Source organism: Melanerpes formicivorus, unplaced genomic scaffold (assembly GCF_026170545.1).
Source record: "Melanerpes formicivorus ecotype bairdi unplaced genomic scaffold, bMelFor1.0.p_v2 SCAF_10, whole genome shotgun sequence".
NCBI classification, from domain to species: Eukaryota; Metazoa; Chordata; class Aves; order Piciformes; family Picidae; genus Melanerpes; species Melanerpes formicivorus.
Genome location: NW_027142362.1, coordinates 24863572 through 24879376, shown reverse-complemented (window position 1 = coordinate 24879376; position 15805 = coordinate 24863572).

The following is a 15805-nucleotide window of genomic DNA, read 5'->3' as shown; positions in this document are numbered from 1 at the left end:
GGGCTAGGCCTGGGGCTGGGGTAGGGCGGGGGCTGGGTGAGGGCTGTTGTAGGGCTGGGCTGGGGGCAGGGCTGGGGCTGGGGCTGGGCTGCAGCCGGGGCTGAGGCCGGGGGTGGGGCTGGGGCTGGGGCTAGGTCCAGGGCTGGGGCTGGGCTGTGGCTGGGGCTGGGCTGCGGCTGGGCTGGGGCAGGGTTGGGGCTGTGGCTGGGCTGGGGCTGGGGCTGGGGCTGGGTCCAGGGCTGGGGCTGGGCTGTGGCTGGGGCTGGGCTGGGGTAGGGCGGGGCTGGGTGAGGGCTGTTCTAGGGCTGGGCTGGGGGCAGGGATGGGGCTGGGGCTGGGCTGGGGCTGGGGCTGGGGCTGGGTCCAGGGCTGGGGCTGGGCTGTGGCTGGGACTGGGCTGGGGCAGGGCTGGGGATGGGCTGGGGCTGGGGCTGGGCAGGGGGCAGGGTTGGGGCCGGGCTGTGGCTGGGCTGACGGCAGGGATGGGCTAGGGCTGGGGATGGGGCCGGGCTGGGGCCGAGTCTGGGGCCGGGGCTGGGGCCGGGGCTGGGGGTGGGACTGGGGCTGGGACTGGGGCTGGGACTGGGGCTGGGCTGGGGCTGGGTCCGGGCTGGGGCTGGAGGCTGGGCTGGGGCCACGGCTGGGGCCGGGGCTGAGGCTGGTGCTGGGGGCTGGGAAGTGATGGGGCTGGGGCAGGGCTGGGGCTGGGGCTGGACTGGAGCCGAGGCTGGGGCCAGGGCTGGGGCTGGGGCTGGGGCTGGGGCTGGGGCTGGGGCTGGGACAGGGCTGGGGCTGGGGCTGGGTCGAGGGCTGGGGCTGGGACTGGGGCTGGGCTGGGGTCGAGTCTAGGGCCGGGGCTGGGGCAGGGCTGGGGCAGAGCTGGAACTGGGCTGGGGCTGGGGCTGGGCAGGGGGCAGGGATGGGGCCGGGCTGTGGCTGGGCTGATGGCAGGGATGGGCTAGGGCTGGGTCCAGGGCTGGGGCAGGGCAGTGGCTGGGGCTGGGCTGGGGTAGGGCTGGGGCTGGGGCTAGAACCACGTCTTGGACAGGGCGGGGGCTGTCGTGGAGCCGGGGCTGGGACAGTACTAGGCTGGAGGCTGGGCCTTGGGCTGGGGCAGGGCTGGGGCCGGGGCTGGGGCTGGGGCAGGGCTGGGGCGGGGGCTGGGGCCAGGGCTGGGGCCGGGCTGGGGCTGGGTTCGGGGCAGGGCTGGAGCTGGATCCAGCCCTGGGGCTGGGCTTAGGGCAGCGCTGGGCTAGGCCTGGGGCTGGGGTAGGGCGGGGGCTGGGTGAGGGCTGTTGTAGGGCTGGGCTGGGGGCAGGGCTGGGGCTGGGGCTGGGCTGCAACCGGGGCTGAGGCCGGGGGTGGGGCTGGGGCTGGGGCTGGGTCCAGGGCTGGGGCTGGGCTGGGGGCAGGGATGGGGCTGGGGGCAGGGTTGGGGCTGTGGCTGGGCTGGGGCTGGGGCTGGGTCCAGGGCTGGGGCTGGGCTGTGGCTGGGGCTGGGCTGGGGCAGGGCGGGGGCTGGGTGAGGGCTGTTCTAGGGCTGGGCTGGGGGCAGGGATGGGGCTGGGGCTGGGCTGGGGCTGGGTCCAGGGCTGAGGCTGGGCTGTGGCTGGGACTGGGCTGCGGCAGGGCTGGGGATGGGCTGGGGCTGGGGCTGGGCAGGGGGCAGGGTTGGGGCCGGGCTGGGGCTGGGCTGACGGCAGGGATGGGCTAGGGCTGGGGATGGGGCCGGGCTGGGGCTGGGCTGGGGTCTGGCCTGGGGTAGGGCTGGGGATGGGGCAGGGCAGGGGCTGGGGCTGGGGCTGGGGCTGGGCTGGGGCCGGGGCTGGGGCAGGGCTGGGACAGGGCTGGAACTGGGACTGGGCTGGGGCCAAGGTTGGGGCTGGGGCTGGGGCTGGGCTGGTGTAGGGCTGGGGATGGGGCAGGGCAGGGGCTGGGGCAGGGCCTGGGGCAGGGCTGGGCTAGTGCTGAGCTGGGGCCAGGGCTGGGGCTGGGGCTGGGGCTGGGGCAGGGCTGGGGCTGGGCTGTGGCTGGGGCTGGGGCAGGACTGGGGCAGGGCAGGGGCTGGGCGCCGGGCCGGGTCTAGAGCACGACTCGGCTGGGGATAGGGCTGGGGCTGGGGCAGTGCTGGGGCTGGGCTGGGGCTGGGCTGGTGCCGAGGTTGGGGCTGGGCTGGGGTCTGGGCTGGGCCTGGGGCAGGGTTGGGCCAGAGGCTGGGGCAGGGCTGGGGTAGGGCTGGGGCCGGGGCTGGGGCCGGGGGTGGGAGCAGGGCTGGGACTGAGGTTGGGGCCAGGGATGGGTCTGGGTTGGGGGCAGGGCTGGGGCAGGGCTGGGGATGGGGCTGGTCTGGGGCAGGACTAGGGCTGGGCTGGGGCTGGGACTGGGTCCAGGGCTGGGGCTGGGCTGTGGCTGGGGCTGAGGACAGAGCTGGGTCTTGGGTTGGGGCTGGGGTGAGGGCAGGGCTGGGGCAGTGCTGGGGCTGGGGCCCGGGCTGGGGCCCGGGCTGGGGCTGGTATGTGGGTTGGGGCCAGGCCTGGGGCCGGGGCTGAGGCTGGTGCTGGGGTCTGGGAAGTGATGGGGCTAGGGCAGGGCTGGGGCTGGGTTTGGGGCAGGGCTGGGGCTGGGCTGGGGCTGGGGCAGGGCTGGGGCCGGGGCTGGGGTAGGACTGGGGCAGGGCAGGGCTGAGGGCCGGGGCGGGGCTAGGGCACGACTGGGCTGGGGATAGGGCTGGGGCTGGGGCAGGGCTGGGGTCAGAGCTGGGGCTGGGCTTGGGCTGGGGCTGGGCAGGGGGCAGCGATGGGGCCGGGCTGACGGCAGGGCTGGGCTAGGGCTGGGGCTGGGGCAGGGCTGGGGCCGGGGCTGGGGCTGGGCTGGTGTCGTACTGGGGCTGGCGCTGGGATGGGGCAGGACTGGGGCTGGAGCAGGGCTGGGGCTGGGGACAGGGCTGGTGTCAGGCTGGGGCAGGCGCTGGGATGGGGCAGGATTGGGGCTGGGGCAGGGGCCGGCGCTGGGGAAAGGGCTGGGGCCCGAGCTGGGGCAGGGCGGGGACTGGGGCAGGGCTGGGCTAGGGCTGGGCTGGGGCCGGGCATGGGGCCGTGAGTGGGGTTTGTTAGGGCCGGGGCTAGGGGCCATGGATGGGGCTGGGGCTGGGCTTTGGCTGGGGATGGGTTAGGCAGGGCTGGGGCTGAGGCTGGGGTGGGGCTGGGGCTGGGTCCAGAGCAGGGGCTGGGCTGGGGCTGGGGCTGGGCTAGTGCAGGGCTGGGGCATGGGCTGGGGGCAGGGATGGGGCTGGGGCTGGGCTGTGTCTGGGGCCGGGGCTGTGGCTGGGACTGGGGAAGGGCTGGGGCCAAGGTTAGGGCTGGGGCTGGGGCTGCGGACAGGGCTGGGGCTAGGGCTGAGTTAGGGATGGGGCTGGGGCTGGAACCAAGGCTTTGGCAGGGCTGGGGCTGCGGCTGGGGCTGGGCTAAGGGCAGGGCTGGGCTAGGGCTGTGGCTGGGGGAGGGCTGGTGCCGGGGCTGAGGGTGGGCTGGGGTGGGGACTGGGGCCGGGGCTGGGGCAGGGCTGGGGCTGGGGCTGGGCTGGGGCCGAGTCTGGGGCCGGGGCTGGGGCCGGGGCTGGGGCTGGGACTGGGGCTGAGACTGGGGCTGGGCTGGGGCTGGGTCCGGGCTGGGGCTGGAGGCTGGGCTGGGGCCACGGCTGGGGCCGGGGCTGAGGCTGGTGCTGGGGGCTGGGAAGTGATGGGGCTGGGGCAGGGCTGGGGCTGGGGCTGGGCTGGAGCCGAGGCTGGGGCCAGGGCTGGGGCTGGGGCTGGGGCTGGGGCAGGGCTGGGGCACGGCTGGGGCTGGGGCTGGGTCGAGGGCTGGGGCTGGGGCTGGGGCTGGGGCAGGCCTGGGGCTGGGGCTGGGCTGGGGCCGAGGGTGGGGCGGGGCTGGGATCTGGCCTGGGGTAGTGCTGGGGGCTGAGTCCAGGACTGGGGCTGGGCTGTGGCTGGGGCTGGACTGGGGCAGGGCTGGGACTGGGGCTGGGACTGGGGCTGGGCTGGGGCTGGGTCCGGGTCCGGGCTGGGGCTGGGGGAGGGATAGGTTAGGGCTGGGCCTGGGGCCTGGGCTGGGGCTGGGACTGGGGCTGGGGCTGGGCTGGGGAAGGGATGGGGCGGGGGCTGGGCTGTGGCTGGGGCCGGGGCTGTGCCTGGGGCTGGGTCAGGGCTGAGGCCGGGCTGGGGTTTGGGGCTGGGCTGGGGCTGGGGATGAGTCCAGGGCTGGGGCTGGGCTGTGGCTGAGGCCGGGCTGGGGTTTGGGGCTGGGATGGGGCAGGACTGAGGCTGGGATTGGGCTGGGGCCAGAGTTGAGGCCGGGGGTGGGGCTGGGGCTGGGGATGGGTCCAGGGCTGGGGCTGGGCTGTGGCTGGGGCTGGGCTGGGCAGGGCTGGGCCTGGGGCAGGGATGGGGCAGGACTGGGGCTGGAGCAGGGGCCGGGGCTAGGGACAGGGCTGGGGCGTGAGCTGGGGCAGGGCTGGGGCCGGGCTGGGGCTGGGTTTGGTGCAGGGCTGGTGCTGGGGCATGGCGGGGGCTGGGGCTGGGGCTGGGTCCAGGGCTGGGGCTGGGTCCAGGGCTGGGGCTGGGCTGGGGGCAGGGAGGGGGATGGAGCTGGGCTGGGCTGGGGGAAAGGATGGGGCTGGGGCTGGGGCTGGGGCTGGGGCTGGGGCTTGGGCTGGGGCCGGGGCTGAGGGTGGGCTGGGGCGGGGACTGGGGCGGGGACTGGGGCAGGGCTAGGGCTGGGGCTGGGCTGGGGTCGAGTCTAGGGCCGGGGCTGGGGCCGGGGCTGCGGCAGGGCTGGGGCAGAGCTGGAACTGGGCTGGGGCTGGGGCTGGGCAGGGGGCAGGGATGGGGCCGGGCTGTGGCTGGGCTGATGGCAGGGATGGGCTAGGGCTGGGTCCAGGGCTGGGGCAGGGCAGTGGCTGGGGCTGGGCTGGGGTAGGGCTGGGGCTGGGGCTAGAACCACGTCTTGGACAGGGCGGGGGCTGTCGTGGAGCCGGGGCTGGGACAGTACTAGGCTGGAGGCTGGGCCTTGGGCTGGGGCAGGGCTGGGGCCGGGGCTGGGGCTGGGGCAGGGCTGGGGCGGGGGCTGGGGCCAGGGCTGGTGCCGGGCTGGGGCTGGGTTCGGGGCAGGGCTGGAGCTGGGTCCATCCCTGGGGCTGGGCTCAGGGCAGCGCTGGGCTAGGCCTGGGGCTGGGGTAGGGCGGGGGCTGGGTGAGGGCTGTTGTAGGGCTGGGCTGGGGGCAGGGCTGGGGCTGGGGCTGGGCTGCAGCCGGGGCTGAGGCCGGGGGTGGGGCTGGGGCTGGGGCTAGGTCCAGGGCTGGGGCTGGGCTGTGGCTGGGGCTGGGCTGCGGCTGGGCTGGGGCAGGGTTGGGGCTGTGGCTGGGCTGGGGCTGGGGCTGGGGCTGGGTCCAGGGCTGGGGCTGGGCTGTGGCTGGGGCTGGGCTGGGGTAGGGCGGGGCTGGGTGAGGGCTGTTCTAGGGCTGGGCTGGGGGCAGGGATGGGGCTGGGGCTGGGCTGGGGCTGGGGCTGGGGCTGGGTCCAGGGCTGGGGCTGGGCTGTGGCTGGGACTGGGCTGGGGCAGGGCTGGGGATGGGCTGGGGCTGGGGCTGGGCAGGGGGCAGGGTTGGGGCCGGGCTGTGGCTGGGCTGACGGCAGGGATGGGCTAGGGCTGGGGATGGGGCCGGGCTGTGGGTGGGCTGGAGTCTGGCCTGGGGTAGGGCTGGGGATGGGGCAGGGCAGGGGCTGGGGCTGGGGCTGGGGCTGGGGCTGGGCTGGGGCCGGGGCTGGGGCAGGGCTGGGACAGGGCTGGAACTGGGACTGGGCTGGGGCCAAGGTTGGGGCTGGGGCTGGGGCTGGGCTGGTGTAGGGCTGGGGATGGGGCAGGGCAGGGGCTGGGGCTGGGCCTGGGGCAGGGCTGGGCTAGCGCTGAGCTGGGGCCGGGGCTGGGGCTGGGGCAGGGCTGGGGCTGGGCCGGGGCGGGGACTGGGACAATGCTGGGGCTGGGCTGTGGCTGGGGCTGGGGGACAGGGCTGGGGCCGGGCCTGGGGCAGGGCTGGGGCTGGGGCTGGGCTGAGGGCAGGGCTGGGCCTGGTGCTGGGGGCTGGGAAGTGATGGGGCTGGGGCAGGGCTGGGCCTGGGTTGGGGGCAGTGCTAGGTCAGGTCTGGGGCAGGACTGGGGCAGAGCTGGGGCTGGGCTGGGGCCGGGGCTGGGGCAGGACTGGGGCAGGGCAGGGGCTGGGCGCCGGGCCGGGTCTATAGCATGACTCAGCTGGGGATAGGGCTGGGGCTGGGGCAGGGCTGGGGCAGGGGCTGGGGCTGGGGCAGTGCTGGGGCTGGGCTGGGTCTGGGCTGGTGCTGAGGTTGGGCCTGGGCTGGGGTCTGGGCTGGGCCTGGGGCAGGGTTGGGCCAGAGGCTGGGGCAGGGCTGGGGTGGGGCTGGGGACAGGGCTGGGGCCGGGGGTGGGAGCAGGGCTGGGACTGAGTTTGGGGCCGGGGATGGGGCTGGGTTGGGGGCAGGGCTGGGGCAGGGCTGGGGATGGGGCTGGTCTGGGGCAGGACTAGGGCTGGGCTGGGGCTGGGGCAGGGCTGGGGCCGGGGCTGGGGCTGGGACTGGGTCCAGGGCTGAGGCTGGTGCTGGGGTCTGGGAAGTGATGGGGCTAGGGCAGGGCTGGGGCTGGGTTTGGGGCAGGGCTGGGGCTGGGCTGGGGCTGGGGCAGGGCTGGGGCCGGGGCTGGGGTAGGACTGGGGCAGGGCAGGGCTGAGGGCCGGGCCGGGGCTAGGGCACGACTGGGCTGGGGATAGGGCTGGGGCTGGGGCAGGGCTGGGGTCAGAGCTGGGGCTGGGCTCGGGCTGGGGCTGGGCAGGGGGCAGCGATGGGGCCGGGCTGACGGCAGGGCTGGGCTAGGGCTGGGGCTGGGGCAGGGCTGGGGCCGGGGCTGGGGCTGGGCTGGTGTCATACTGGGGCTGGCGCTGGGATGGGGCAGGACTGGGGCTGGAGCAGGGCTGGGGCTGGGGACAGGGCTGGTGTCGGGCTGGTGTCAGGCTGGGGCTGGCGCTGGGATGGGGCAGGATTGGGGCTGGGGCAGGGGCCGGCGCTGGGGAAAGGGCTGGGGCCCGAGCTGGGGCAGGGCGGGGACTGGGGCAGGGCTGGGCTAGGGCTGGGCTGGGGCCGGGCATGGGGCCGTGAGTGGGGTTTGGTGGGGCCGGGGCTAGGGCCCATGGGTGGGGCTGGGGCTGGGGCTGGGGCTGGGGCTGGGTCCAGGGCTGGGGCTGGGCTTTGGCTGGGGATGGGTTAGGCAGGGCTGGGGCTGAGGCTGGGGTGGGGCTGGGGCTGGGTCCAGAGCAGGGGCTGGGCTGGGGCTGGGGCTGGGCTAGTGCAGGGCTGGGGCATGGGCTGGGGGCAGGGATGGGGCTGGGGCTGGGCTGTGTCTGGGGCCAGGGCTGTGGCTGGGACTGGGGAAGGGCTGGGGCCAAGGTTAGGGCTGGGGCTGGGGCTGCGGACAGGGCTGGGGCTAGGGCTGAGTTAGGGATGGGGCTGGGGCTGGAACCAAGGCTTTGGCAGGGCTGGGGCTGCGGCTGGGGCTGGGCTAAGGGCAGGGCTGGGCTAGGGCTGTGGCTGGGGCAGGGCTGGTGCCGGGGCTGAGGGAGGGCTGGGGTGGGGACTGGGGCTGGGGCTGGGGCTGGGCTGGGGCTGGGGCTGGGCTGGGGCCGAGTCTGGGGCCGGGGCTGGGGCCGGGGCTGGGGCTGGGACTGGGGCTGAGACTGGGGCTGGGCTGGGGCTGGGTCCGGGCTGGGGCTGGAGGCTGGGCTGGGGCCACGGCTGGGGCCGGGGCTGAGGCTGGTGCTGGGGGCTGGGAAGTGATGGGGCTGGGGCAGGGCTGGGGCTGGGGCTGGGGCTGGGCTGGAGCCGAGGCTGGGGCCAGGGCTGGGGCTGGGGCTGGGGCTGGGGCAGGGCTGGGGCACGGCTGGGGCTGGGGCTGGGTCGAGGGCTGGGGCTGGGGCTGGGGCTGGGGCAGGCCTGGGGCTGGGGCTGGGCTGGGGCCGAGGGTGGGGCGGGGCTGGGATCTGGCCTGGGGTAGTGCTGGGGGCTGAGTCCAGGACTGGGGCTGGGCTGTGGCTGGGGCTGGGCTGGGGCAGGGCTGGGACTGGGGCTGGGACTGGGGCTGGGCTGGGGCTGGGTCTGGGCTGGGGCTGGGGGAGGGATAGGTTAGGGCTGGCCTGGGGCCTGGGCTGGGGCTGGGACTGGGGCTGGGGCTGGGGCTGGGGCTGGGCTGGGGAAGGGATGGGGCGGGGGCTGGGCTGTGGCTGGGGCCGGGGCTGTGCCTGGGGCTGGGGCAGGGCTGAGGCCGGGCTGGGGTTTGGGACTGGGATGGGGCAGGACTGGGGCTGGGATTGGGCTGGGGCCGGGGTTGAGGCCGGGGGTGGGGCTGGGGCTGGGGATGGGTCCAGGGCTGGGGCTGGGCTGTGGCTGGGACTGGGCTGGGCAGGGCTGGGCCTGGGGCAGGGATGGGGCAGGACTGGGGCTGGAGCAGGGGCCGGGGCTAGGGACAGGGTTGGGGCGTGGGCTGGGGCAGGGCTGGGGCCGGGCTGGGTCTGGGTTTGGTGCAGGGCTGGTGCTGGGGCATGGCGGGGGCTGGGGCTGGGGCTGGGTCCAGGGCTGGGGCTGGGAGGTGGCTGGGGCTGGGCTGGGGGCAGGGAGGGGGATGGAGCTGGGCTGGGCTGGGGGAAAGGATGGGGCTGGGGCTGGGGCTGGGGCTGGGGCTGGGGCCGGGGCTGAGGGTGGGCTGGGGCGGGGACTGGGGTGGGGACTGGGGCAGAGCTAGGGCTGGGGCTGGGCTGGGGTCGAGTCTAGGGCCGGGGCTGGGGCCGGGGCTGCGGCAGGGCTGGGGCAGAGCTGGAACTGGGCTGGGGCTGGGGCTGGGCAGGGGGCAGGGATGGGGCCAGGCTGTGGCTGGGCTGATGGCAGGGATGGGCTAGGGCTGGGTCCAGGGCTGGGGCAGGGCAGTGGCTGGGGCTGTTTTGTCGGGCAAGAGGGGACATGGGTCCCAGGAACACCTGTGCAATTCAGGCCTTGAAGAATTCTCTGTTGATAATATTGTGGCGGAGTAGGAGATGTGAGAAAGTGCTGATTGCTTGGTATGCTGAAACCCAGCTGCCCCTGAGATGGGAGGCAAGCAAGATAAGGAGGAGGCGAGATCTGGGAAAGAGAGCAATTAGGCTGGACAGAAGAATTCCACAGAGTTGTGAAAACAATGATGTAACCTTTTAGAGAGCAACCAATAGTATGTTGCCAAGTGGGCATAATTATAGCAAACTGTATATAAGATGTGTCTGATGCTCAATAAAGTTGGAATCCGCTGATCAAATTGGTCGTTAAAGCGGCCCCCTTCTTGCAGTAAGTGGCGCTCGAACACGGGACCCTAATGAAGACAAACGTTAGGGTTTAAGAAGTTCTTCGGGACGTTGGGAGATTCGCAGTAAGCCGGGAGGCAAGAAGACGGCCGGCCCGGGATAGCAGTACCGGAGGCTGCAAGAAAAGGGAAGGCAGCCTTGAAGCCGAAGACGCTGTAGAGCCGGAAACTGCTTAAACGAGGTCTGTGCGCACAGGTATTAACGTTTAAATACGGACATGGATAGGCAGGCAGCGTATGATTTATTTATATTCTTTTTAGAAAAGCGACAGTGTAAGTTAAATTTTACAAAGGAGTTGGTGCCGCTGTTAAGCTATGCAGGAGAGTTAGGATATTTTAAGGACCCAAATGAGGTGTTTGAAAAATTGCAGTGGAAAAAGTCTGGACAAGACTTGTGGCTGCATGGCTTAGATGATGAAAAACGAGCAAAGGAGTGTGGAAAATGGTGGAAGATGGTTATGACAGCACTGGATCAGCATCATGCTGAGCAAATGGCAGCTTATCAAGCCAGGGTACGATTAGATTATACGGACCCAAATGGAGCAAGTGTTACACATGCTGGGTTGCCTTTGTCAGAAGAGGTTCAGGATTATTTAAGAAAGGAGAAGGCTGTGTGTGTAAAAGGGTTAGGTGGCAGAGTCGAATTACAATCTGTAACACAGGACTCTGCTGAGGAGCCTTCCCCGTATCTTTTAGTTGAGCAAATTGTACAGGAGAAGAAAGTAGGTGAGGGAGAGGAGACAAACAGGGCGATAGATCCTGGAGGTGGTGTTAAAGATCATGCAAGAAAGCACGCAGAGTATTGGCGAAAGGTTGCAGAGCACTTAAACGCCGAAGGAGATCAGGAAGGGTTTAGCCGGCTGGCTGCTTCACATCAAGTTCTTCCAGTAATGTATACACAGGTCCCTGGGGAGCAAAATGTTTTTCAGGCTGATGTAACCCAATTGCCATGGAAATTGTTATCTCAATTACGACAGACTGCGAGTCAGTTTGGGGTTCAATTTGAACCAGCTAGACAGATGATTGATTTTATTTATATGAACTATAATATGTTACCTAGAGATTCTTATAATGTTACGAAGCTGATCCTAACAGCATCTCAATTTATGACATTTTTGAATGAGTGGGAACACCTAGCTAGACAATCAGCTGGAGTACAAAGACAGCAAAACGACCCACTATTTGATGTAACAGTAGATCAGTTGTGTGGAACGGGACAGTATGAGAGACCAGAGTTACAGGCACTTTTACAGCCGCCTGTTTTGCAAGCATCAGCCCAGATAGTAAGGAGGGCTTTTGAAAAGCAGAAGGATGGAAATGCAAATCCTCACTATATGGGAATTAAGCAAGGTAGACAGGAACCTCTTGGCGAATTTGTAGATAAGTTGCTTGCCGCACTTAGAGCAGCAAGCGTAGGAGAAGGTATCCGAGAGGCAATTTTAAGGCAGTGTTTAATGCAGAATGGGAACCAGCAGACGCAGCAGCTTATTACATCAGCAGATCCTAGATGGACGGTAGCCGAATTGTTGCAGAGGGCTCAGGACTTGCCAAGCAATCCGATGGCCATGTTGACGGAGGTGATTGATAAGGGATTACAAACACAGGCTGAGGTGTTGTCAATGACAATGACAAAACAGCTTGAGCATAGTCAGCAGGTTATGGCAGCCTTAGTACCTTTGCGCACAGACTCGAAAGGGCAAGGCCGACCCTATAAGCAGTCATCAGACGAAATACAGTGTCATCGAAAAGCGTAAGGCGGAGATATCGTCTAAAGTAATGCCTGGACTTTTGGCCCATAGATCCGCTTTAGGGCATTTCCCTAGCGGAGATAGTTATTTTGATGAAGCTTGTTGGAGAGAATACAGGAACAAGTTGTGGGACTTGGTTATAGATGGTCATAAAACTGCTATAAAGCTGCAAAAGTCGTGGCGAGAATGCATGAACTGTGTTAAAACCTACGAACTGAAACAGCGAATGGCTGCTGCAGTTAGAGCAACTTTGTCAGGACGAGATGCAGCGCCAGGTGTATCTGAGTTGCAGCTGAAAGATGTGTCTGAGATCTATCGACCGATTGACCGGGGCCGCCCCCGATACATCTTGCGGCGACCACACCGCGTTTACCAGCTGTCACCACTACCGTTTGCACACAGTGGGGAACCTTCCTCTGACATCGCCAGCGACGGCTCGGACTTGGAAGATAACACCGGCAGCGAGGAATTCAAACAGCGCCGACTTTGCTTTACAGCCCCTCTTAGAAAAAATGGAGCGCTTGGAGGCTCGCGGTTACAGCGTTCCTGCCACCGCTCTCCTCCCGCGAGCCCTGCCGGCCCCCGCGGATACCGACGGTTCCGACCAAGGCGGTACCGGCTGACGCACCACCGATACCGACAGCGCCGACAGTAGCAGCGGAGCAGCTGCCACGGCAGCAGCCCCCACCCCTTTCCCCCGCAGCGGCTTTAGCCGCACTACTCTGTTTTGATTTAAAGCAACAGTACTCATTTTGTCATTTCTGATTGTAGCGTCTTTCAGAGATTTGTTATTTAGAGTTTTGTTAAGTTTTTCTAATAAGCATAATGAATAAGTAAGCATTTGGTATTTATAAGTACTTAGTACATAGTAATTGCAGTAAGGTGTATGCACTTAGTTAAGAGTTCAAATTGTAAGATTTTCTTTTGGTTCGAACCTTCTTAGTTGTCTGCCTAGGCATTTCAAAGGAGCTCCATGTAATATAGTTAAGGAATGTATAAACAGCTTTTAATTTTGGAAAGTGTTTTTTAGTTAATGTAACAATTTTATTTCTTTTTAGACACTGATTTGATGGATTAATTTTAACATAGTTTTTTAAGGGTTTAAGGATTTTTTGGTATTAGCATAAGTTAAGGTTTGTAGTAAATAGGTATTAATTTTAACAACTATTCCTTCACTAATGTGCAGAAGAACCAAGACTAAGAGGAAACAGCATTTCCCATGAAGTCGAACATCGATCACAATAACTATTATGATAATCTGGGGTCAAAAGCATCAATCAAAAAATATTTTGTCCTGAATGCTGAATTTGAAAATAGGCAGTTTGGGCTGGTAAATACAGAAAACCTATTTTGTGGTGAGAAAAAGGATTTAAATCCCCATGGAAAATTATTGAAAGGGATTGGCATAAGTGGGAAATAAAGACTAGAGAAATTTTAGTTGGGAAATATCAGGAATAATTAAAAGGATTAGTAAAAGGGAAAGTAAGAGACATAAGATTTTGAAGGCAGAGGAATTGAAATAACAAAAGCACAATGGGAAATGGTAAACGAACTAACCAAGGAAGTAGAGAAGAGACTCCAAATGGAATTTTGAAGTGGGTTAAGGAGTTAAAAAATCTGTAGGGCTCCTGAAGAATGTAACTGCTGCCGAGAAGAAAATACACCCGGCTGCTGGTTGCACCCCAGCAGGCCGAGGAGGCAGAGTTTACATATACTTGGTGGAGCCTAATTTTGATCCTAACCCTATTTGTACATAAGTAGTCCAATCGAAATCAAAAACCATGTTCCCATGTGTGGAATCTTGATCAGACCGGAGAGAAAAGACTTGAACTTGAAAAAGCAATAGTAAATTTTTCTGCTACAGTTGAAATCATGATGAATGCAAGTATAGATGCAATAAAAGTGCAGCAAATTGAAATCAATAGTCTCTCAAAAATATCTACTCAGAATAGATTAGCTTTGGATTTTTTATATGTTAAGGAAGGGGGTGTATGTGTAGTCATAAATGTAAGTTGTTGTAGTTATGTTAATCTAGATAAACGAGTGGAAACAGATTTACAGGCGATTGTAAACCACAATCAGATATTACATCAGATTTCTTTAGATGATACTTCCTGTGGATTTAAAGAAATATGGGATAAGTTAACTTTCTGGTTACCAAATCTAAATTGGCTTAAACATTTGTTTGTAATATTGTTGGAATAATTGTAATATTGCTATGCATAATACTCTGCAATTGTTGTTACAAAATACTAAGACCTTTAAGTAAGATTGCTCATGTCAATGAGTTACAAGTAGAGAATTATGATCAGAATGTGATCAGAACAGATGAACTTAATTATGATCCAATTAAGAAGGTTCTGAAATATCTGGAAATTTTAACACAAATCAATGGTGACAAAAAAAAAAAGGGGGGGAATTGTGATGAATATACTGGTGATTTGTGTTAAAATTGTAAGACTTAGAGTGCACTGGGATTAAGGGTCAGGATCTTGTGAGGCCTGTTTAGAGGGTAAAGAGAAAGAAACCTCTCTTGCAGACTTGCAAGGACACTGTCTGGTTAATTGGAGACACCACGGCTGAGAAGGAGCTGTCTTAAAGATAAACATTCAGAACTAGGAATTTGTTTTCTTCAGATAAGAAGCCTGCACAATTGAGCATGTGTGAAAGTGGATGCTTTGACCCTTACCACACTGAATGTAGGGAGAAGGGATTTGACCACCTATTCTAAGACTACCATATGCCTCCCTTCTATTTAGCATAAGTTTGCTTATATAGATGATGAAACTATATAAGATGAAGAAAACTATTGTAAGGTTGCTTTTTGGGTGAAGTTGGTACCAATAAGAGATTAGTATTACTAGGATGACCAAAAACACATTATTATGGGTAATTTTATATTGAGCAAAGCAATGAAGCTCTTTTGCTCTTGCTGATTGCCTGCAAGTTTTCTGTCTGTGAAGCTAGAGCCTGGCCAGATCTACCTTTACAGATTAAAGAAATCTTGCTACCATTAAACAAATTATGATTTTTGACCATCCTAGAGAAAATAGAGGTGCAACATAACAGGTAATAATGAATTGATTGAACTTTTTCAGACATGTCTGATAGGGATACCCAGACTTAATGTAAATATGTTTGTTAATTATAGTAGTAAGTTTTAAGGTTCTTAGGTATCATTGTACTCATTTTGATTATTGTTAAACTTGTTTATAATTGTATTATGCAAAGTGTTCAAAGAATAGCCTCCAAGGCCTTACTTGCACAAAAGAAAAACGGGGGATTGGTTGTCGGGCAAGAGGGGACATGGGTCCCAGGAACACCTGTGCAATTCAGGCCTTGAAGAATTCTCTGTTGATGATATAGTGGCGGAGTGGGAGATGTGAGAAAGTGCTGATTGCTTGGTATGCTGAAACCCAGCTGCCCCTGAGATGGGAGGCAAGCAAGATAAGGAGGAGGCGAGATCTGGGAAAGAGAGCAATTAGGCCGGATAGAAGAATTCCACAGAGTTGTGAAAACAATGATGTAACCTTTTAGAAAGCAACCAATAGTATGTTGCCAAGTGGGCATAATTATAGCAAACTGTATATAAGATGTGTCTGATGCTCAATAAAGTTGGAATCCGCTGATCAAATTGGTCGAATAAGTGGCCCCCTTCTTGCAGTAGGGCTGGGCTGGGGTAGGGCTGGGGCTGGGGCTAGAACCACGTCTTGGACAGGGCGGGGGCTGTCGTGGAGCCGGGGCTGGGGCAGTACTAGGCTGGAGGCTGGGCCTTGGGCTGGGGCAGGGCTGGGGCCGGGGCTGGGGCTGGGGCAGGGCTGGGGCGGGGGCTGGGGCCAGGGCTGGTGCCGGGCTGGGGCCGGGGCTGAGGCCAGGGGTGGGGCCGGGGCTGGGGCTGGGTCCAGGGCTGGGGCTGGGCTGTGGCTGGGGCTGGGCTGGGGCAGGGTTGGGGCTGTGGCTGGGCTGGGCTGGGGCTGGGTCCAGGGCTGGGGCTGGGCTGTGGATGGGGCTGGGCTGGGGCAGGGCGGGGGCTGGGTGAGGGCTGTTCTAGGGCTGGGCTGGGGGCAGGGATGGGGCTGGGGCAGGGCTGGGGCTAGGTCCAGGGCTGTGGCTGGGCTGTGGCTGGGGATGGGCTGGGGCTGGGGCGGGGGCTGGGGCTGCGGGCAGGGCTGGGGCCTGGACTGGGGCTGGGGCAGGTCTGGGGCAGGGGCTGGGGCCGGGGCTGGGGAGGGCCTGGGTCAGGGCTGGGTGTAGGGCTGGGGCCAGGGCTTAGGGCTGGGGCTGGGGCTGGTGCTGGGGCTGGGCTGGGGCCGGGGCTTAGGCAGCGCTGGGGCTGGGCTGGGGGCTGGGCTGGGGCTGGGCTGGTGATGGGGCAGGGCTGGGGCTGGGGCTGGGCTGGGGCCGGAGCTGGGGCTGGGGCTGGGGGCTGGGCTGGGCGTGGGCTTAGGGCTGGGCTGGGTCTGTGCTGGGTCTGGGGCCGGGGCTGGGGGCTGGGGGCTGGGCTGGGGCTGGGCTGGGGCAGGGCTGGTGCAGGGCTGGGGTCGGGGCTGGGACTGGGCTGTGGTAGGGCTGGGGCTGGGCTGGGGGCTGGGCTGGGGCTGGGCTGGTGAC